This window comes from Neofelis nebulosa, chromosome X, assembly GCF_028018385.1.
Source record: "Neofelis nebulosa isolate mNeoNeb1 chromosome X, mNeoNeb1.pri, whole genome shotgun sequence".
NCBI classification, from domain to species: domain Eukaryota; kingdom Metazoa; phylum Chordata; class Mammalia; order Carnivora; family Felidae; genus Neofelis; species Neofelis nebulosa.
Genome location: NC_080800.1, coordinates 88941397 through 88964911, shown reverse-complemented (window position 1 = coordinate 88964911; position 23515 = coordinate 88941397). Strand labels below are relative to the sequence as shown.

The window sequence follows — 23515 nt, the reverse complement described above, 5'->3', positions numbered from 1 at the left end:
AGGCACTCCTAAGAGGGAAGTATATTGAAATTCAGACCTATCTCAGGAAACAAAAAAGGTCCCAAATACACAACCTTACCTTACACCTAAAGGAGCTACAAAAGGAACAGCAAATAAAGCCTGAAGCCAGCAGAAGAATGGAAATAATAAAGACTAAAGCAGAAATAAATGATATAAAAACAAATAAACAAAAAACAAAGAGTAGAACAGATCAACAAAACTAAGACCTGGTTCTTTGAAAGAATTAACGAAATTGATAAACCACTAGCCAGACTTAACAAAAAGGAAAGAAAGGACCCAAATACATAAAATCACATATGAAAGAAGAGAGATCACAACCAACACCACAGAAATACAATTACAACAGAATACCGTGAAAAATTATATGCCAGCAAACTGGGAAATCTGGAAGAAATGGACAAATTCTACAAAATTGCATACTACCCAAACTCAAACAGAAAGAAATAGAAATTTTGAACAGACCCACAAAAAACAAAAAAATTGAATCAGTAATTGAAAATCACCCAACAAACAAGAGTCCTGGGCTAGATGGCTTCCAAGTGGAATTCTATCAGACAGTTAAAGAAGAGTTAACACCTATTCTTCTCAAACTGTTCCAAAAAATAGAAATGGAAGGAAAACTCCCAAACTCATTCTATGAAGCATGCATTATCTTGATTCCAAAACCAAAGACCCGTAAAAATAATATCCAGGTCAATATCCCTGATGAACACGGATGCAAAACTTCTCAACAACATTCAACAGTATTCAACAGTACATTAAAATAATTATTCTCCATGATCAAGTGGGATTTATTCCTGGGCTGTGGGGCTGGTTCAATATTTGCAAATCAATCAAAGTGATACACCACATTAATAAAAGAAAGGATAAGAACCATATGATCCTATCAATAAATGCAGAAAAAGCATTTGACAAAATACAGCATTTATCCATTCTTGATAAAAATTTTCAACAAGTAGGGATAGCTGGAACATACCTCAACATCAAAAAGTCCATATACAATAGACCCACAGCTAACATCATCCTCAATGGGGAAAAACTGAGAACCTTTCCCCTATGGTCAGGAACAAGACAAGGATGTCCACTGGCATCAGTACTATTTAACATAGTACTGGAAGCTTTTGCCTCAGCAATTAGACAACAAAAAGAAATAAAAGACATCCAAATCAATAAGGAAAAAATCAAACTTTCACTATTTGGAGATGATATGAGATTCTATGTAGAAACCCCAAATGACTCCAACAAAAAAATTGCTAGAACTAAGTTGCAGGATATAAAATCAACGTGCAGAAATCTATTGCATTCCTATACACCAATAATGAAGCAGCAGAAAAAGAAATCAAGGAATCAGTCCCATTTATAATTGCACCAAGAACAATAAGATTCATAGGAATAAACCTAATTAAAGAGGTAAAAGGTCTGTACTCTGAAAACTATAGAAGACTTATGAAAGATATTGAAGAGGACACAAAAAATGGAAAAGCATTACATGCTCATGGATTGGAAGAACAAATATTACTAAAATGTTTCTACTATTCAAAGCAATCTACACATTTAATGCAATCCCTACCAAAATACCACCAGCATTTTTCACAGAACTATAACAAACAATCCTAAAATTCGTATGGAATCACAAAAGACCCCAAATATCCAAAGCAATCCTGAAAAAGAAAAACAAAACTGGAGGCATTACGATTCCATATTTCAAGCTATATTACAAAGCTGTAGTCATCAAGACAGTATGGTACTGGCACAAAAACAGACACATAGATCAACGGAACAAAACAGAAAACTCAGAAGTGGACCCACAACTATATGGTCAACTAATCTTTTTTTTTTTTAATGTTTTTTATTTATTTTTGGGACAGAGAGAGACAGAGCATGAACGGGGGAGGGTCAGAGAGAGAGGGAGACACAGAATCGGAAACAGGCTCCAGGCTCTGAGCCATCAGCCCAGAGCCCGACGCGGGGCTCGAACTCACGGACCGCGAGATCGTGACCTGGCTGAAGTCGGACGCTTAACCGACTGCGCCACCCAGGCGCCCCAAGTCAACTAATCTTCTACAAAGCAGGAAAGAATATCCAGTGGAAAAAGGACTATCTTTTCAACAAATGGTGTTGGGAAAACTGGACAGCTACATGCAAAAGAATGAAACTGGACCACTTTCTTTCTCCATACACAAAACAAATTCAAATGGATGAAAGACCTAAAAGTCAGGCAGGAAACTATAAAAATCCTAGAGGAGAACACAGGCAGCAACCTCTTTGACCTACGCTGGACCAACTTTTTACTAGACATGTCGCCAAAGGCAAGGGAAACAAAAGCAAACATGAACTATTGGGACTTCATCAAGATAAAAAGCTTCTGCACAGTGAAAGAAACGATCAACAAAACTGAAAGGCAGCCTATGAAGTGGGAGAAGATATTTGCAAATGACATATCTGATAAAGGGTTAGTATCCAAAATCTATAAAGAACTTAACAAATTCAATACCCAAAAAACAAATAACCCAGTCAAGAAATGGGCACAAGACATGAATAGACACTTTTCCAAAGAAGACATCCAAATGGCTAACAAACACATGAGAAGATGCTCCACATCACTCATTGTCAGGGAAATGTAAGTCAAAACCACGATAAGATACCACCTCACACCTGTCAGAATGGCTAAAATCAACAACACAAGATACAACAGGTGTTGGCGAGGATGCAGAGAAAGGGGAATCCTCTTGTACTGTTGGTGGGAAATCAAACTATTGCAGCCACTCTGGAGACCAATAGTGGTCTGGAGACCACTCTTGGAGGTTCCTCAAGAAACTAAAAATAGAACTACCCTATGATGCTGCAATTGCACTATTAGATATTTACCCAAAGAATACAAACACAGATTCGAAGGGGTACATGCACCCCAATGTTTATAGCAGAATTATCAACAATAGCCAAAGTATGGAGAGAGCCCAAATGTCCATTGACTGATGAATGGATAAAGAAGAGGTAGTACATATATACGATGGAATATTGCTCAGCCATCAAAAAGAATGAAATCTTGCCATTTGCAACAACCTGGATGGAGCTAGAATGTATTATGCTAAGAGAAATAAGTCAATCAAAGGAAGATAAATGCCATATGATTTCACTCATATGTGGAATTTAAGAAACAAAACAGATAAACATATAGGAAGTGGGTGGGGTTGGCGGGGGGGGGGGAGAGAAGAAAGGGAAACAAACCACAAGAGCCTCTTAATGATAGAGAACAAACTGATGGTTGATGAAGGGAGGTGGGTAGGAGATAGATGGGTGGTAGGTACTAAGGAGGGCACTTGTGATGAGCACAAGTATGTAAGTGATGAATCACTGAATTCTACTCATAAAATCAATATTGTACTATATGTTAACTAGGATTTAAATTTAAAAAGGGGAAATACATACATACGTACGTACATACGTACAATGAGGAATCACTAAAAAAAAAAAAAGAAAGAGGGCATTCTAAAATTAACTGGCTTATATTCTTCAAAAATGACAAAGAATACCTGAGGGACTGTTCTAGATTAAAGGAGACTAATGAGATGTGGCAGATAAATGTATGACCCTAGACTATGAGGGGTAAAATACACACACACACACACACACACACACACACACACACGTGCATACACATACTTTGAACAATCAAAGGGAAAACTGACAAAATTCAGATATGGACTGTGGATTAGATAGTAGCATTATATCAATGTTAATTTCCTGATTTCAATAATTGCACTAGGTTATTTCAAAATTTAAATATTAAGTGTCTTTGATAGAGCAAAAGTGGTAAAGGATGTAGAAGAGTTCCTTGTATTACTTTTGCGATTATTTTGTAACCTTAAATTATATCATAATAAAATGCTACCCAAAAATTAAAAGAAAAAAAGAAAAACCCATCAGTAATTCCTCTACTCAGAGTTACTATTTGAACTGTGACTCAAGTCCAATTCTGAGCACAGCACTTAATCAACACCAACACAGGAGGGCTGCCAACCCACCAGTGAGGATTCACTACATCTTAGCAGCATCTATACAATAAGGTTGCCCAATATGCGTATCTGCACAGATAGATAACTGGGGGTTGCAGAGTCACCATCTATACTAATATACCATCATATCAACACATTAAGGGTTAGTTGACTTGCATATAGCCAATTATAGAAAGAGTATGAATCCCGACAACCCTAGGCGATCCAATAACAGAAAGCAAATCCACCACTATCAAGTTTAAGAACTGTGAGGGTTCATAGCTCCATGACATGTGCTTCCAACAGCAGGGTCGCAAGGAGTTCCTCTACTTTTCTAAGGCTTGAAGGCTGAATCTCTGGCCAGAGGCTCTGGACCTCATTCTGGGAACCCTTTCACACCAGATCCTATCCACAGTGACAGCCTAGGTAGCACCTAGAAAGAGAAAGCATCCATATCTATAAAGCAACTGACTAATGGGCCATTGCAGGCACATACCCCTAGAGGTTAAGGTACAGTAGAATTTTACTACACACCCCCAGTGTGTGTGTGTATATGTGTATGTGAGAGAGACAGAGAGACAGAGAGAGAGAATGTGTATGTGGTAAGTACTAAGTTTAGTCTAGGTAGCTTAGACAATTTTGTATTAAATAATTGTTATGTTGAATCATTTTATAATAAAAATAAGTACTTTGAAAAAAAAGCTACTTCTGGCCAGTTTCCACTCATTACTTCAAAGCCAATAAAGCAAATGTCAGTCAAATAATGGTAGGTCTAAGAGCCCAATGTGGGGTTCGATCTCGTCAACTGTGAGCTCATGACCTGAGCTGAAATCAGGAGTCGGATGATTAAGCAACTCTGATACCTAGGCACTCCTCTTTGTTATTTTAATTAGTGATATAATTATAATAATTTAGTATTAATCAAACTCATCAATTATTTTCAAGGAAACAGAGCAAGAGGGTAAATAAAAGGTTCAAACTTTTAGAGCTGGATTGTCTCAAATCATTACATAGCTCATTTCTGGCAGAGCTGGTAGTAGAAATCTGACTGCAAGTGCAAGTCAAAAAGGAAGCTGGAAGGAAAAAAAAAACTAGTTCAAGTAGATTTCCATAAGTGGAAAACATAGCTACATTTTGGGATCTCCACTGGTATTTACAGCATCTTTCTGCCAAGACTTGAGGATAATATTTGAAGAAAGCAAATTTTCTCAGAAGCAAAACTGCTATTTAGATAAGAGAGGAATAAACCAGAAATTGAAAGAGAGGGCTAAAAAGTTTAATTGTGTTTGTATTAATAAAACCATATACCTATAAATTACATATCCTGAAATCTCCTCATAATAGTCAAATGATGTTGTGGCCCTATCTAGCTGACTGAGCAATATTATACCAAGGAAGATAGAAGAGCACCTACTGGACAGTGGCAAAAAAAAAATTGTAATAACCATCTCCAGCCTTTAAAGGTAGAAAATTTCCTGCAGTAGAAACTATAGAAGCCTGCCATGAGAGGGGTGAGGGAGGTTTTTCTACCTAATTCCTACGGATGGTAGGGAGGGTTGACATCTCTTGTTTGCCTACCTTTTGCTACCAGTGGTAAGGCAATCATTTCATCCTTAAAACTAACCTAGAATTTACTGTAATTTGCTAACACTCACGAACATAGAAAATGGCATAATTGTATCTATTTGTGAAGGTCAAACTTTAAAAAAAAAAAACCTGGTTGATGCTGCCTGTCCATATTTGGATAAAAAATTACTCTTATTTTCTCTCTCTGCCTGTCCCTTAAATACTGTTTTACTCTGGGTTCCCTTTTTGACCCTTCTCTGTCTTTCTCTGGGATATCTCAAATATCAACACTGTTTTTCTAAAATCTAGGCTCATAGGGCTAACTGTCTTAAATATCTCCACTTGAATATCACAGAGGAACCTAAAACTCAACAATAATAATAATAACAAACTATCGAACTATTCTAACTCTTTCCATGTTTTACCTTATTTGACTCTCCCAATGACAATGACAATATGGGGTAAATACTACTATTATTTCCATTTTACAGATGAAGAATTAGAGCAAAGAGAAATTGTGTAATTTTCCCCAGAGCAAACTTCATATAAAAAATTGAGTTTGTTATCTTTCTACCCTCTTCTCTATTCTAGGAAATAGGACAACTTAGACCAGAAATGTGTAATAATCTTGACTCCACTCTCCATTACCCCTTCATCTAATTAATCATGCTATGTCCATCATCCCATTCTTAGTGCCCAACAGGACAAATAGTAAATATTCATTCAGTGAATGAACTTCCTTAATGGATTATATAACACTTATGCCACATACTTTTGCCCAAATTCAGAAAAAAAATGTTAGGGTTAGGAAAAATTATATAAAGGATAACTTTTTGTGATAAAGCACTTTTATATACACAAGACAGCATTAAAAAGAATAACAGACTGATTTACTTAGAAGGAGAACATGCTTTGTGAGTCAAAGGTGCCCATTAAAATGTTACAATTTTATAGGAAGGGCACTTTATAATCACAATAAGAAAGTTACATGATCATGGGAATGAAAAACATTTTAAGAATACTTTCTCAAGACAGATACAAAATTAACAGGAAAAGTACTAGCTTTATGAGGATAGAAAAAATAAAAAGTGGGAAAACTGCTATAATGAGCATTAAGGTTTACATTATTTTTGGATTATAATATTGCAAAAATCTAAAAACTATATAAACATGGGAAAGGCAATGTCGTTAATGAACAAATGAAAACAATGATTAACTTAAAAAATGAAGTTATAGGCAATTTTCTCTTCTTTTTGAGTAATTACTATTGTGTTTTTATAATTATATAGTACAAAGAAATATTTGATGTAATATAATTAGGAGAACAAGAATATAGATCTTTGACAACTGCCAAATGGAGATAATGTAGGTCAGATTAAATTGTAGCTTGTATCAAAACCACTTAGACAACTTGTTAAAACACAGATTGCCTGGTCCTACCCCCAGAGTTACACTGAGTAGGTCTGCTATGGAACCTAGGAACTTGCATTTCTAACAAGCTCCCAGTAAGTACTGATGCCACTGGTAGAGGGGAACACCTTGTTAAGATAATGTGTCAGTGTGACATGAATTTTTATTTTACTTTATAATTTTTATTTAAGTATAGTTGACATACAATGTTATACCAGTTTCAGGTGTACAACATAGTGATTTGACAATTCTATACATTAATCTATGTTCACCACGATAAACACAGTTACAATCTACGTGACATGAATTTTAGGTTGTCAGCTGGTAATTTCTTGTTGTCATCAGGAGTCTAGCAAGTTTTGGTTTTAGCAGTGTGTACTTGGACACATTTCTTTGCCAGAATTGACATATTTTATTATTTCTGTATTAATCTTACTTTTTAAAAGCAGATTTACTGAGCTACAATTAATATACAATAAATTGCACATATTTAAAGTATACAATTTGAAATTTTTTTCACATAGGTGACAATCAAAATAATGAACATATCTATCACTCACAAAAATTTCCTTGTCTTTTCAACAAATGTTGCTCAAACAACTAGACATCCATATGTAAAAAAAAAAATCTAGACAGAGACCTCACACTTAATAAAAATCAACCCAAAACGGATCAAATAGAAAACTATAAAACTCCTAAAAGATAACACAGGAGAGAAAATCTAGGTGACCTTGGGTGTGGTGATAACTTTTTAGATACAAAAAGGCATAATCCATGAAAGAAATAACTGATAAGCTGAACTGCATTAACATTAAAAGCTTCTGCCCTGTGAAAGATAGTGTTAAGAGAATGAGAAGGTAAGACAGACTGGGAGAAAATATTTGCAAAAGACACATCTGATAAAGAAAAATTATCTGAAATATACAAACAACACTTACAAGTCAACAATAAGAAAGCAAAAAACCTGATTTTAAAATGGGCCAAAGACTTTAACAGATATCTCATCAAAGAAGATATACAGATGGAAAATAAGCATATGAAAAGATGCTCCACACAATATGGCATCAGGGAAATGCAAACTAAAACAACTACATACAACCACACACCCAATAAAATGGCTACAATCTAAAACCCTGACAACACCAAAGGCTGGCAAAGATGTGGAGCAACAGGAACTCTCATTCATTGCTGGTGGGAAGGCAAAATGATACAGCTACTTTGCAAGACAGTTTGGCAGTGACTTACAAAACTAAACATACTCATATGATCTAGCAATGATGTTTCTTGGTATTTATCCAAAGGAGTTTAAAACTTACATCCACACACACAAAACTGCACATGTATGCTTAATAGCAATTTTATTCATCATTGCCAAAACTTGGAAGTAACCAAGATGTCCTTCAGCAGATGAACAGATAAAGAAACTGCCACATGCAGACAATGGACTATCACTTAGCACTAAAAAGAAATGAACTATTTGGCTATGAAAAGACATGGAGGAACTTTAAATGCAGATTACTAAGTGAAAAGGCCAATCTGAAAAGGCTACACACTGTATGATTCTAACTATATGATATTCTGGAAAATAAAATTATGGAGACAATAAAGAGATCAGTGGTTTCCAGGGGTGGGGATGGTAAAGTTGAATAGGTGGAGCACAAACGATTTTTAAGGCAGTGAAAATATTCATATGATAATAAAATGATGGATACATGTCATTATACACTTGCCCAAATCCACAGAATGTACAACACCAAGAATGAACTCTAAGGTAAACTTGAACTTTAGGGTGGTAATGATATATCAAATGTAGGTTCATCAATTGTAACAAACGTACCACTCTCATTAGGGAAACTATGCATGTATGCATGTGTGAGCCAGAGGTATAGGCGAAATCTCTGTATCTTTCTTTCAATTTTACTGTGAACCTAAAACTGCTCTTAAAAAAGTAAGTCTTTAATTAAAACCAATATTGAAGTTGGGGCGCCTGGGTGGCTCAGTCAGTTAAGCTTCTGACTCTTGATTTCGGCTCACATGATGATCTCACGGGTTCGGGGGTTTGAGCCCCGCATCAGGCTCTGTGCTGACAGCTCAGAGCCTGCTTGGAATTCTCTCTCTCCCTTTCTCTCCCTGCCCGTCCCCTGCTTGCTCTGTCTCTGTCTCTGTCTCTGTCTCTGTCTCTCTCTCCCTCTCTCTTTCTTTCAGTCTCTCTCAAAATAAATAAACTAAAAATTTTTTTAAATAAAAAAAAAATTGAAGTGAACATCATAAATATAAAAAAATTTTCCATGTTTCTTTTATAATATTTTCCTCATGCCTCTACTCATCCCCCACCCCAGGTGATGACTGATTTCTTTTCAGTCATTATAAATTAATTTTCATTTTCTAGAATTTTATATACATGGAATTATACAGAATGTACTCTTTTGTCTAGCTTTCCATTCAGCATAATTATTTTGATATTCAGACATGTTGTGGTTTATGTCAATAGTTCATTCCTTTTTATTGCTGAGTAGTATTCCACTGTATGAAAATATGACAATTTGTTGGTTCGTCCACCTGTTAAATTTTTTTAATGTTTTATTTATTTTTGAGACAGAGAGAGACAGAGCATGAATGGGGGAGGGTCAGAGAGAGAGGGAGACACAGAATCTGAAGCAGGCTCCAGGCTCTGAACTGTCAGCACAGAGCCTGACATGGGGCTCGAACCAACCAACCATGAGATCATGACCTGAGCTGAAGTCGGACGCTTAACCAACTGAGCCACCCAGTCGCCCCATCATCCCTGTTAATAGCAATTGAGTTTCCTGTTTCTGGTTATTACAAATAAAGCTACCATGAACTCATGTACAAGTTTTGTATGGACATATGCTTTCACTTCTCATCAGTAAATGCCTAGGAAAGGACAGTCGTCTGATAGGTTTATGCTTACTTTTAAAGAAACTGTCAAAATTTTTTCCTGTGTTCGCATCATTTTGTATTTGCATCAGCAATCTTGCTATTTGCAACAACGTGAATGGAACTAGAGTGTATTATGCTAAGCAAAATAAGTCAGTCAGAGAAAGACAAATATCATATGATTTCACTCAGATGTGGAATTTGAGAAACACAACAGATGAACATAGGGGAAGGAAAGGAAATATAAGGTAAAAACCGAAAGGGAGGGCAAACCATAAAAGACTCTTAAATACAGAGAACAAACTGAGGGTTGCTGATTGGGAGGTGGGTGGAGGGATGGGTTAAATGGGTGATGGGCGTTATGGAGGGCACTTTTCGGGTTGAGCATTGGGTGTCATATGTAAGAAATGAATCACTGGGTTCTAATCCTGAAACCAGGACAACACTGTATGTTAACTAACTTGAATTTAAAGAAAAAGAAAAGCAATCTATAATAGTTCCAGTTGCTTAACATCCTCACCTATACTTAGTATGGATGTATTTTAATATTTAGACATTCTAGTAGGTTTATAGTGGTATCTCATTATGGTTTTATTATGCATTTCCCTAATTAACAATTTTGAGTAACTTTTAATGTGTTTATTTGCCATATACATATTTTGTGAAGTACCTTAAAATCTTTTGCTGCTTTGTTTCTAATTTAATTTTATTTTGGGATACTTGTTTTATTATTGACTTTTGAAATGTCTTTACGTATTTTGCATAGAAGGCTTTTTAGGAGATATGTGATTTGCAAATATTTTTTCCTAGACTGTAGATTGTGTTTTCATTCCCTCAACAATGTCTTCAGAAAAACTAAGTTCTTAATTTTGATGAAATTCAATTGAGCAAACATGGGCTTGAACTCAAAAGCCCAAGATTAAGAGTTGTAGCCTTTACCAACTGAGGCAGCCAGGCACCCCCGTCAAGGAAATTTTAGTAGTGACTATAAATTTGGTAATATTAAGGAAATGTTAATTCTTCCAGTATAATAATGGTATTTTTGGTTATGGTTTTAAAACTCTTCGGGGCGCCTGGGTGGCGCAGTCGGTTAAGCGTCCGACTTCAGCCAGGTCACGATCTCGCGGTCCGTGAGTTCGAGCCCCGCGTCGGGCTCTGGGCTGATGGCTCAGAGCCTGGAGCCTGTTTCCGATTCTGTGTCTCCCTCTCTCTCTGCCCCTCCCCCGTTCATGCTCTGTCTCTCTCTGTCCCAAAAATAAATAAAAAACGTTGAAAAAAAAATTTAAAACTCCTTATATATTAAAGATATACAATGAGATACTTATGGATGAAATCTAGGATTCCTTTCAAAATAATCTAATACGTGTTTTGGCAAAGGGGATGGGGTAGAAGTGAAATAGAACTGGCCATGATTTGCTACTTATTAAAGTAAAATGATTGAGGGGTGCCTGGGTGGCTCAGTTGGTTAAGTGTCCGACTGTGGCTCAGGTCATGATTTCATGGTTCGATTTGTGAGTTCAAGCCCCGCGTCCGACTCTGTGCTGACAGCTCAGAGCCTGGAGCCTGCTTCAGATTCTGTGTCTTCCTCTCTCGCTGCCCCTCCCCCACTCATGCGCTGCCTTCTCAAAAATAAAAAAACATTAAAAAAAATTTTTAAATAAAGTAATATGATTGATACATCTGTGTTGATTATATTAAAATTTTTTAATTTGATTTACTTGTCCTTTTCTAGCTTCTTAAGTGGAAAACTTAGATCATTGATTGTCAATCTTTCTTCTTTTTTAACATAGGTATTTATTTATTTATTTTTATTTTTTTTTAATATATGAAATTTATTGTCAAATTGGTTTCCATACAACACCCAGTGCTCATCCCAAAAGGAGCCCTCCTCAATATACATCCCCCACCCTCCCCTCCCTCCCACCCCCCATCAACCCTCAGTTTGTTCTCAGTTTTTAACAGTCTCTTATGCTTTGGCTCTCTCCCACTCTAACCTCTTTTTTTTTTTTTCCTTCCCCTCCCCCATGGGTTTCTGTTAAGTTTCTCAGGATCCACATAAGAGTGAAACCATATGGTATCTGTCTTTCTCTGTATGGCTTATTTCACTTAGCATCACACTCTCCAGTTCCATCCACGTTGCTACAAAAGGCCATATTTCATTCTTTCTCATTGCCATGTAGTATTCCATTGTGTATATAAACCACAATTTCTTTATCCATTCCTCAGTTGATGGACATTTAGGCTCTTTCCATAATTTGGCTATTGTTGAGAGTGCTGCTATAAACATTGGGGTACAAGTGCCCCTATGCATCAGTACTCCTGTATCCCTTGGATAAATTCCTAGCAGTGCTATTGCTGGGTCATAGGGTAGGTCTATTTTTAATTTTTTGAGGAACCTCCACACTGCTTTCCAGAGCGGCTGCACCAATTTGCATTCCCACCAACAGTGCAAGAGGGTTCCTATTTCTCCACATCCTCTCCAGCATCTATAGTCTCCTGATTTGTTCATTTTGGCCACTCTGACTGGCGTGAGGTGATATCTGAGTGTGGTTTTGATTTGTATTTCCCTGATGAGGAGCAACGTTGAACATCTTTTCATGTGCCTGTTGGCCATCCGGATGTCTTCTTTAGAGAAGTGTCTATTCATGTTTTCTGCCCATTTCTTCACTGGGTTATTTGTTTTTCGGGTGTGGAGTTTGGTGAGCTCTTTATAGATTTTGGATACTAGCCCTTTGTCCGATATGTCATTTGCAAATATCTTTTCCCATTCCGTTGGTTGCCTTTTAGTTTTGTTGGTTGTTTCCTTTGCTGTGCAGAAGCTTTTTATCTTCATAAGGTCCCAGTAATTCACTTTTGCTTTTAATTCCCTTGCCTTTGGGGATGTGCCGAGTAAGAGATTGCTACGGCTGAGGTCAGAGGGGTCTTTTCCTGCTTTCTCCTCTAAGGTTTTGATGGTTTCCTGACTCACATTCAGGTCCTTTATCCATTTTGAGTTTATTTTTGTGAATGGTGTGAGAAAGTGGTCTAGTTTCAACCTTCTGCATGTTGCTGTCCAGTTCTCCCAGCACCATTTGTTAAAGAGACTGTCTTTTTTCCATTGGATGTTCTTTCCTGCTTTGTCAAAGATGAGTTGGCCATACGTTTGTGGGTCTAGTTCTGGGGTTTCTATTCTATTCCATTGGTCTATTGTGTCTGTTTTTGTGCCAATACCATGCTGTCTTGATAATGACAGCTTTGTAGTAGAGGCTAAAGTCTGGGATTGTGATGTCTCCTGCTTTGGTCTTCTTCTTCAAAATTACTTTGGCTATTCGGGGCCTTTTGTGGTTCCATATGTATTTTAGGATTGCTTGTTCTAGTTTCGAGAAGAATGCTGGTGCAATTTTGATTGGGATTGCATTGAATGTGTAGATAGCTTTGGGTAGGATTGACATTTTGACAATATTTATTCTTCCAATCCATGAGCAGGGAATGTCTTTCCATTTCTTTATATCTTCTTCAATTTCCTTCATAAGCTTTCTATAGTTTTCAGCATACAGATCTTTTACATCTTTGGTTAGATTTATTCCTAGGTATTTTATGCTTCTTGGTGCAATTGTGAATGGGATCAGTTTATTTATTTGTCTTTCTGTTGCTTCATTGTTAGTGTATAAGAATGCAACTGATTTCTGTACATTGATTTTGTATCCTGCAACTTTGCTGAATTCATGTATCAGTTCTAGCAGACTTTTGGTGGAGTCTATCGGATTTTCCATGTATAATATCATGTCATCTGCAAAAAGCGAAAGCTTGACTTCATCTTTGCCAATTTTGATGCCTTTGATTTCCTTTTTTTTTCTGATTGCTGATGCTAGGACTTCCAGCACTATGTTAAACAACAGCGGTGAGAGTGGGCATCCCTGTCGTGTTCCTGATCTCAGGGAAAAAGCTCTCAGTTTTTCCCCATTGAGGATGATGTTAGCTGTGGGCTTTTCATAAATGGCTTTTATGATCTTTAAGTATGTTCCTTCTATCCCGGCTTTCTCAAGGGTTTTTATTAAGAAAGGGTGCTGGATTTTGTCAAAGGCCTTTTCTGCATTGATTGACAGGATCATATGGTTCTTCTCTTTTTTTTTTGTTAGTGTGATGTATCACGTTGATTGATTTGCGAATGTTGAACCAGCCCTGCATCCCAGGAATGAATCCCACTTGATCATGGTGAGTAATTCTTTTTATATGCTGTTGAATTCGATTTGCTAGTATCTTATTGAGGATTTTTCCATCCATATTCATCAGGGATATTGGCCTGTAGTTCTCTTTTTTTACTGGGTCTCTGTCTGGTTTAGGAATCAAAGTCATACTGGCTTCCTAGAATGAGTCTGGAAGTTTTCCTTCCCTTTCTATTTCTTGGAATAGCTTGAGAAGGATAGGTATTATCTCTGCTTTCAACGTCTGGTAGAACTCCCCTGGGAAGCCATCTGGTCCTGGACTCTTATTTGTTGGGAGATTTTTGATAACCGATTCAATTTCTTCGCTGGTTATGGGTCTGTTCAAGCTTTCTATTTCCTCCTGATTCAGTTTTGGAAGAGTGTGGGTGTTCAGGAATTTGTCCATTTCTTCCAGGTTGTCCAATTTGTTGGCATATAATTTTTCATAGTATTCCCTGATAATTTTTTGTATCTCTGAGGGATTAGTTGTAATAATTCCATTTTCATTCATGATTTTATCTATTTGGGTCATCTCCCTTTTCTTTTTGAGAAGCCTGGCTAGAAGTTTGTCAATTTTGTTTATTTTTTCAAAAAACCAACTCTTGGTTTCGTTGATCTGCTCTACAGTTTTTTTAGATTCTATATTGTTTATTTCTGCTCTGATCTTTATGATTTCTTTTCTTCTGCTGGGTTTAGGCTGCCTTTGCTGTTCTGCTTCTATTTCCTTTAGGTGTGCTATTAGATTTTGTATTTGGGATTTTTCTTGTTTCTTGAGATAGGCCTGGATTGCAATGTATTTTCCTCTCAGGACTGCCTTCGCTGCATCCCAAAGCGTTTGGATTGTTGTATTTTCATTTTCGTTTGTTTCCGTATATTTTTTAATTTCTTCTCTAATTGCCTGGTTGACCCACTCATTCGTTAGTAGGGTGTTCTTTAACCTCCATGCTTTTGGAGGTTTTCCAGACTTTTTCCTGTGGTTGATTTCAAGCTTCATAGCATTGTGGTCTGAAAGTATGCATGGTATAATTTCAATTCTTGTAAACTTATGAAGGGCTGTTTTGTGACCCAGTATATGATCTATCTTGGAGAATGTTCCATGTGCACTCGAGAAGAAAGTATATTCTGTTGCTTTGGGATGCAGAGTTCTAAATATATCTGTCAAGTCCATCTGATCCAATGTATCATTCAGGGCCCTTGTTTCTTTATTGACCATGTGTCTAGATGATCTATCCATTTCTGTAAGTGGAGTGTTAAAGTCCCCTGCAATTACCACATTCTTACCAATAAGGTTGCTTATGTTTATGAGTAATTGTTTTATATATTTGGGGGCTCCGGTATTCGGCACATAGACATTTATAATTGTTAGCTCTTCCTGATGGATAGACCCTGTAATTTTTTTTTTAATTTTTTTTAACGTTTGTTTATTTTTGAGACAGAGAGAGACAGAGCATGAATGGGGGAGGGTCAGAGAGAGGGAGACACAGAATGTGAAACAGGCTCCAGGCTCTGAGCAGTCAGCACAGAGCCCGACATGAGGCTTGAACTCACGGACCGCGAGATCGTGACCTGAGGTGAAGTCGGCCGCTTAACCGACTGAGCCACCCAGGCGCCCCTAGACCCTGTAATTATTATATAATGCCCTTCTTCATCTCTTGTTACAGCCTTTAATTTAAAGTCTAGTTTGTCTGATATAAGTATGGCTACTCCAGCTTTCTTTTGGCTTCCAGCAGCATGATAAATAGTTCTCCATCCCTTCACTCTCAATCTACAGGTGTCCTCAGATCTAAAATGAGTCTCTTGTAGACAGCAAATAGATGGGTCTTGTTTTTTTATCCATTCTGATACCCTATGTCTTTTGGTTGGTGCATTTAATCCATTTACATTCAGTGTTATTATAGAAAGATATGGGTTTAGAGTCATTGTGATGTCTGTATGTTTTATGCTTGTAGTGATGTCTCTGGTACTTTGTCTCACATGATCCCCCTTAGGATCTCTTGTAGGGCTGGTTTAGTGGTGACAAATTCCTTCAGTTTTTGTTTGTTTGGGAAGACCTTTATCTCTCCTATTCTAAATGACAGACTTGCTGGATAAAGGATTCTCGGCTGCATATTTTTTCTGTTTAGCACACTGAAGATCTCGTGCCAATCCTTTCTGGCCTGCCAAGTTTCAAAAGAGAGATCAGTCACAAGTCTTATAGTTCTCCCTTTATATGTGAGGGCACGTTTATCCCTTGCTGCTTTCAGAATTTTCTCTTTATCCTTGTATTTTGCCAGTTTCACTATGATATGTCGTGCAGAAGATCGATTCAAGTTACGTCTGAAGGGAGTTCTCTGTGCCTCTTGGATTTCGATGCCTTTTTCTTCCCCAGTTCAGGGAAGTTCTCAGCTATAATTTCTTCAAGTACCTCTTCAGCACCTTTCCCTCTCTCTTCCTCCTCTGGGATACCAATTATGCGTATATTATTTCTTTTTAGCGTATCACTTAGTTCTCTCATTTTCCCCTCATACTCCTGGATTTTTTTATCTCTCTTTCTCTCAGCTTCCTCTTTTTCCATAACTTTATCTTCTAGTTCACCTATTCTCTCCTCTGCCTCTTCAAACCGAGCTGTCGTCGTTTCCATTTTGTTTTGCATTTCGTTTAAAGCGCTTTTCAGCTCCTTGTGACTGTTCCTTAGTCCCTTGATCTCTGTGGCAAGAGATTCTCTGCTGTCCTCTATACTGTTTTCAAGCCCAGCGATTAATTTTATGACTATTATTCTACCCTTTCTATTTCTTGGAATAGCTTGAGAAGGATAGGTATTATCTCTGCTTTAAACGTCTGGTAGAACTCCCCTGGGAAGCCATCTGCTCCTGGACTCTTATTTGTTGGGAGATTTTTGATAACCGATTCAATTTCTTCGCTGGTTATGGGTCTGTTCAAGCTTTCTATTTCCTCCTGATTGAGTTTTGGAAGAGTGTGGGTGTTTAGGAATTTGTCCATTTCTTCCAGGTTGTCCAATTTGTTGGCATATAATTTTTCATAGTATTCCCTGATAATTTTTTGTATCTCTGAGGGATTGGTTGTAATAATTCCATTTTCATTCATGATTTTATCTATTTGGGTCATCTCCCTTTTCTTTTTGAGAAGCCTGGCTAGAGGTTTGTCAATTTTGTTTATTTTTTCAAAAAACCAACTCTTGGTTTCGTTGATCTGCTCTACAGTTTTTTTAGATTCTATATTGTTTATTTCTGCTCTGATCTTTATGATTTCTCTTCTTCTGCTGGGTTTAGGCTGCCTTTGCTGTTCTGCTTCTATTTCCTTTAGGTGTGCTGTTAGATTTTGTATTTGGGATTTTTCTTGTTTCTTGAGATAGGCCTGGATTGCGATGTATTTTCCTCTCAGGACTGCCTTCGCTGCGTCCCAAAGAGTTTGGATTGTTGTATTTTCATTTTCGTTTGTTTCCATATATTTTTTAATTTCTTCTCTAATTGCCTGGTTGACCCACTCATTCGTTAGTAGGGTGTTCTTTAACCTCCATGCTTTTGGAGGTTTTCCAGACTTTTTCCTGTGGTTGATTTCAAGCTTCATAGCATTGTGGTCTGAAAGTATGCATGGTATAATTTCAATTCTTGTAAACTTATGAAGGGCTGTTTTGTGACCCAGTATATGATCTATCTTGGAGAATGTTCCATGTGCACTCCAGAAGAAAGTATATTCTGTTGCTTTGGGATGCAGAGTTCTAAATATATCTGTCAAGTCCATCTGATCCAATGTATCATTCAGGGCCCTTGTTTCTTTATTGACCGTGTGTCTAGATGATCTATCCATTTCTGTAAGTGGGGTGTTAAAGTCCCCTGCAATGACCACATTCTTACCAATAAGGTTGCTTATGTTTATGAGTAACTGTTTTATATATTTGGGGGCTCCGGTATTTGGCGCATAGACATTTATAATTGTTAGCTCTTCCTGATGGATAGACCCTGTAGTTATTATATAATGCCCTTCTTCATCTCTTGTTACAGCCTTTAATTTAAAGTCTAGTTTGTCTGATATAAGTATGGCTACTCCAGCTTTCTTTTGGCTTCCAGTAGCATGATAAATAGTTCTCCATCCCCTCACTCTCAATCTAAAGGTGTCCTCAGATCTAAAATGAGTCTCTTGTAGACAGCAAATAGATGGGTCTTGTTTTTTTATCCATTCTGATACCCTATGTCTTTTGGTTGGCGCATTTAATCCATTTACATTCAGTGTTATTATAGAAAGATACGGGTTTAGAGTCATTGTGATGTCTGTATGTTTTATGCTTGTAGTGATGTCTCTGGTACTTTGTCTCACAGGATCCCCCTTAGGATCTCTTGTAGGGCTGGTTTCGTGGTGACAAATTCCTTCAGTTTTTGTTTGTTTGGGAAGACCTTTATCTCTCCTTCTATTCTAAATGACAGACTTGCTGGATAAAGGATTCTCGGCTGCATATTTTTTCTGTTTAGCACACTGAAGATATCGTGCCAAGCCTTTCTGGCCTGCCAAGTTTCAAAGGAGAGATCAGTCACGAGTCTTATAGGTCTCCCTTTATATGTGAGGGCACGTTTATCCCTTGCTGCTTTCAGAATTTTCTCTTTATCCTTGTATTTTGCCAGTTTCACTATGATATGTCGTGCAGAAGATCGATTCAAGTTACGTGTGAAGGGAGTTCTCTGTGCCTCTTGGATTTCAATGCCTTTTTCCTTCCCCAGTTCAGGGAAGTTCTCAGCTATAATTTCTTCAAGTACCCCTTCAGCACCTTTCCCTCTCTCTTCCTCCTCTGGGATACCAATTATGCGTATATTATTTCTTTTTAGTGTATCACTTAGTTCTCTAATTTTCCCCTCATACTCCTGGATTTTTTTATCTCTCTTTCTTTCAGCTTCCTCTTTCTCCATAACTTTATCTTCTAGTTCACCTATTCTCTCCTCTGCCTCTTCAATCCGAGCCGTGGTGGTTTCCATTTTGTTTTGCATTTCGTTTAAAGCGTTTTTCAGCTCCTCGTGACTGTTCCTTAGTCCCTTGATCTCTGTAGCAAGAGATTCTCTGCTGTCCTGTATACTGTTTTCAAGCCCAGCGATTAATTTTATGAGTATTATTCTAAATTCACTTTCTGTTATATTATTTAAATCCTTTTTGATCAGTTCATTTGCTGTTGTTATTTCCTGGAGAGTCTTCTGAGGGGAATTCTTCTGTTTGGTCATTTTGAATAGTCCCTGGAGTGGTGAGGACCTGCAGGGCACTTCCCCTGTGCTGTGGTGTATAACTGGAGTTGGTGGGCGGGGCCGCAGTCAGACCTGATGTCTGTCCCCAGCCCACCGCTGGGGTCACAGTCAGACTGGTGTGTGCCTTCCCTTCCCCTCTCCTAGGGGCGGGATTCACTGTGGGGTGGTGTGGCCCATCCGGGCTACTTGCACACTGCCAGGCTTGTGGTGCTGGGGATCTGGCGTATTAGCTGGGGTGGGTAGGCAAGGTGCACGGGGGCAGGAGGGGCAGGCTTAGCTCGCTTCTCCTTAGGTGATCCACTTCAGGAGGGGCCCTGTGGCAGCGGGAGGGAGTCAGATCCGCTGCTGGAGGTTTGGCTCCACAGAAGCACAGAGTTGGGTGTTTGGGCGGAGCGAGCAAGTTCCCTGGCAGGAACTGGTTCCCTTTGGGATTTTGGCTGGGGGATGGGCGGGGGAGATGGCGCTGGCAAGCGCCTTTGTTCCCCGCCAAGCTGAGCTCTGCCGTCCGGGGGCTCAGCAGCTCTCCTTCCCTTTGTCCTCCAGCCTTCCCGCTTTCTGAGCAGAGCTGTTAACTTCTGACCTCCCAGACGCTAAGTCGCGCTTGCTGTCGGAACACAGTCCGTCCGGCCCCTCCGCTTTTGCCAGCCCGACTCGGGGGCTCTGCTTGGCCGGCGAGCCGCCCCTCCGCCCCGGCTCCCTCCCGCCGGTCCGTGGAGCGCGCACCGCCTCGCCGCCCTTCCTACCCTCTTCCGTGGGCCTCTCGTCTGCGCTTGGCTCCGGAGACTCCGTTCTGCTAATCCTCTGGCGGTTTTCTGGGTTCTTTAGGCAGGTGTAGGTGGAATCTAAGTGATCAGCAGGACGCGCGGTGAGCCCAGCGTCCTCCTACGCCGCCATCTTCCCTCTCTCCTAACATAGGTATTTAAAATTCTTTCCCACTAAACCCTGCTTTAACTCCATTCCACAATTCTCAGCATTACTCAAGGTTCACCCTAAGTGTAGTCTCCACCTGTCACCATACAACGTTATGGCAATATTGTCAACTATACTCCCTATGCTGCACTTTTCATCTACATGACTTGTTTATTTTATAAGTGGAAATTTGTACATCTTAAGCCCTTCCACCTATTTAACCCATCCCTCCCTCATTTTCCCCTCTGGCAATCACCACTTCATTCTCTGTATTTAAGAGTCCAGTTTTGTTTCTTTGTTTGCCTTTATTTTTATGTATATTTTAATTGTATATAACAATTGTGTTTGCAGATTTGTTAAATTCTCTAGTGATGTTTTTACATTGTTGTACAGTATCCATTCTCTCTGATGAGAAGCCCGTCATCATTCATATCATTGTGCCTCTTTATGTAATGTGTATTTTTTTCTCTAGCTTCCTTCAATATTTTCTTTTAATCTGATTTTTCAATAGATTCATTATGATGTGTCTAAGTATAGTTTTCTTTGTTGTTATTCTGCTTATGATGTGCTGAATTTCTTATATCTATAAATTTATATTTCTTCATTCTTCTGCATGTTGCTGTCCAGTTCTCCCTGCACCATTTATTAAAGAGACTGTCTTTTTTCCATCAGATATTCTTTCCTGCTTTGTCAGAGATTAGTTGGCCATACTTTTGTGGGTCCAATTCTGGAGTCTCTATTCTATTCCATTGGTCTATGTGTCTGTTTTTGGGCCAATACCATGCTGTCTTGATGATTACAGCTTTGTAGTAGAGGCTGGAAAGTGTTATGCTAAGTGAAATAAAGTCATACAGAGAAAGACAGATACCATATGTTTTCACTCTTATGTGGATCCTGAGAAACTTACAGAAGACCATGGGGGAGGGGAAGGAAAAAAAAAAAGTTAGAGAGGGAGAGAGCCAAATCGTAAAAGACTCTTAAAAACTGAGAATAAACTGAGGGTTGATGGGGGGTGGGAGGGAGGGTAGGGTGGGTGATGGGCATTGAAGAGGGCACCTGTTGGGTTGAGCACTGGGTGTTTTATGGAAACCAATTTGACAATTAATTTCATATTAAAAAAATTATGTTTCTCACCAAATGTGAAAAATTCTTTCCATTACCACTGTCCTATTAATTTTTATTCCTTTTTCTCCCCTGTTTGATCACTCCCATTGTTAGGGGACCCCATTTACATTTACATTAAACCATTTTTATTGTCCCAGAGGTCACTGAGGCCCTATTCTTTCCCTTTGTTCTTCAGGTTGCATTTTTCCTCTGATTCATCTCTAAGTTCACTGACCCTCTATTCCACTGTCATCATTCTGCTGTTATAAGCCAATCTGGTAAATTGTTCTCTCTGATATTTTGCTTTTCAAATCTAGATTTTCCTCATTATTTTTAGTTTCCAGTGCTCTGTTGTGATGCTCTATTTATTCATTCCTAGGAGCACATTTCCCTTTAAATCAACAAATATATTTATCCTATCTGCTTTAAATCTTTATCTACAAATTTTAATATGTGTCATTTCAGAGTTAGTTTTCATTCATGAGTCTTCTTCTTGACTATGGATCACTATTACCTGTTACTTCTCATGACTATAAGTTTTTTTTTTTTTTCAAGGTTTCTTTTTTATTTATTTTTGGGACAGAGAGAGACAGAGCATGAACGGGAGAGGGGCAGAGAGAGAGGGAGACACAGAATCGGAAACAGGCTCCAGGCTCCGAGCCATCAGCCCAGAGCCTGACGCGGGGCTCGAACTCACGGACCGCGAGATCGTGACCTGGCTGAAGTCGGACGCTTAACCAACTGCACCACCCAGGCGCCCCTCATGACTATAAGTTTTAATAGCACATTAGACATTGTATATTGTAGACATCCTAGGTTCTTTTTTCTTCCTCGGAAGAGTATTGAACTTTTGCTTTAGAAAACAGTAAACTCAGGTGAACTAAAACTTAAAAATTATATTTTCCCTTTAGTGGACAGCAGTTAAATCTATGTTCAGTTATCGTGGCCTTCCAGCTATTCCTTTTGGTGGATTGTGTGAATCCTCCCCTATACATATAAAGTTCAGGACTCAATCAAGAATTTGGGTGGAGTTTATAAGGAAATTTTTGGGCTCCGTTCTCTGTGGCTCCCTCTATTGCAGCATATCTCCTATCACTTTCCAGTCATTCTGGAATCCTCAACTCTTTCCTCAACTTCTCAAGCCAAGAAGACTGTGGCTTTTAGTCTGGATTCTAGCCATCCTTTGCCAAGCAGACTGAAGGGTGCTCTCAGGAGAAAAGCCACCTAAGTGCAAACTTGCTCAGTGTACTCCCTTTCTTTCAAGAGAAGAATCCTCTCTAACTTTTTCCTACTTTTGGTCACTATATGACCATTAAGTAGGTGTTATTTTTGTCCAGAGTATTTACTTCTTATTTTAAGAAGAGTTAGTCTGATAAAAATCACTGTGCCAATATCAGAAATGAATCTCTTTTGGTCTTTTTATCACTACAGAAAGCACCCTTACTATAAAACTACTCCCAGGGTGCCTGGGTGGCTCAGTCGGTTGAGCGTCTAACTTTGGCTCAGGTCATGATCTCACAGCTCATGAGTTTGAGCCCTGCATCGGGCTCTGTGCTGACAGCTAGGAGCCTGGAGCCTGCTTCGGATTCTGTGTCTCCCTCTCTCTGTCCTTCCACTGCTCGCACTCTGTCTCTCTCAAAAATAAATAAACACTTTTAAAAAATAAAAAAATAAATAAAACTACTTCCCTCAAACTAATGTCACTTAAATAGGTGTTCTAGGGGTGCCTGGGAGGCTTAGTCGGTTAAGCGTCTGACTTCAGCTCAGGTCATAATGTCACAGTCTGTGAGTTTGAGCCCCACATCGAGCTCTGTGCTGACAGCTCAGAGCCTGGAGCCTGCTTCGGATTCTGTGTCTCCCTCTCTCTCTGCCCCTCCCCTGGTCACGCTCTCTGGCTCTCAAAAAATAATAAATAAACATTTAAAAAAAATTTAAAAATAGGTGTTCTAGATAACACAATTCAATTATTATTAATAAGTGTTCTGTTAGAAAGAGGTGGGTCAAATGGAACTTGGAAATATAGCATTGCAAAACAAATACGTTTCTTTATATCAAGACTTTTAAACATCTTTAATGTGCTAGTAGACATCCTATATCCCTAACTGGAATATGCTCTTGAGATAATATCCTAAAATTTGTCATATACAATTAGTAATATTCACTGATTCATTCAAAAATATTTATTAAGCCCTAGACAGTGAAG

The 23515-nt window shown here is 38.5% G+C and overlaps 1 protein-coding gene across 3 annotated transcripts in view; it reads right to left on the bottom strand.

Annotated features, from left to right (window-relative positions):
- Positions 1–23515, bottom strand: part of COL4A5 (collagen type IV alpha 5 chain) — a 248812-nt gene that overhangs the window by 131444 nt on the left and 93853 nt on the right. The gene's annotated exons all lie outside the window — the stretch shown is intronic.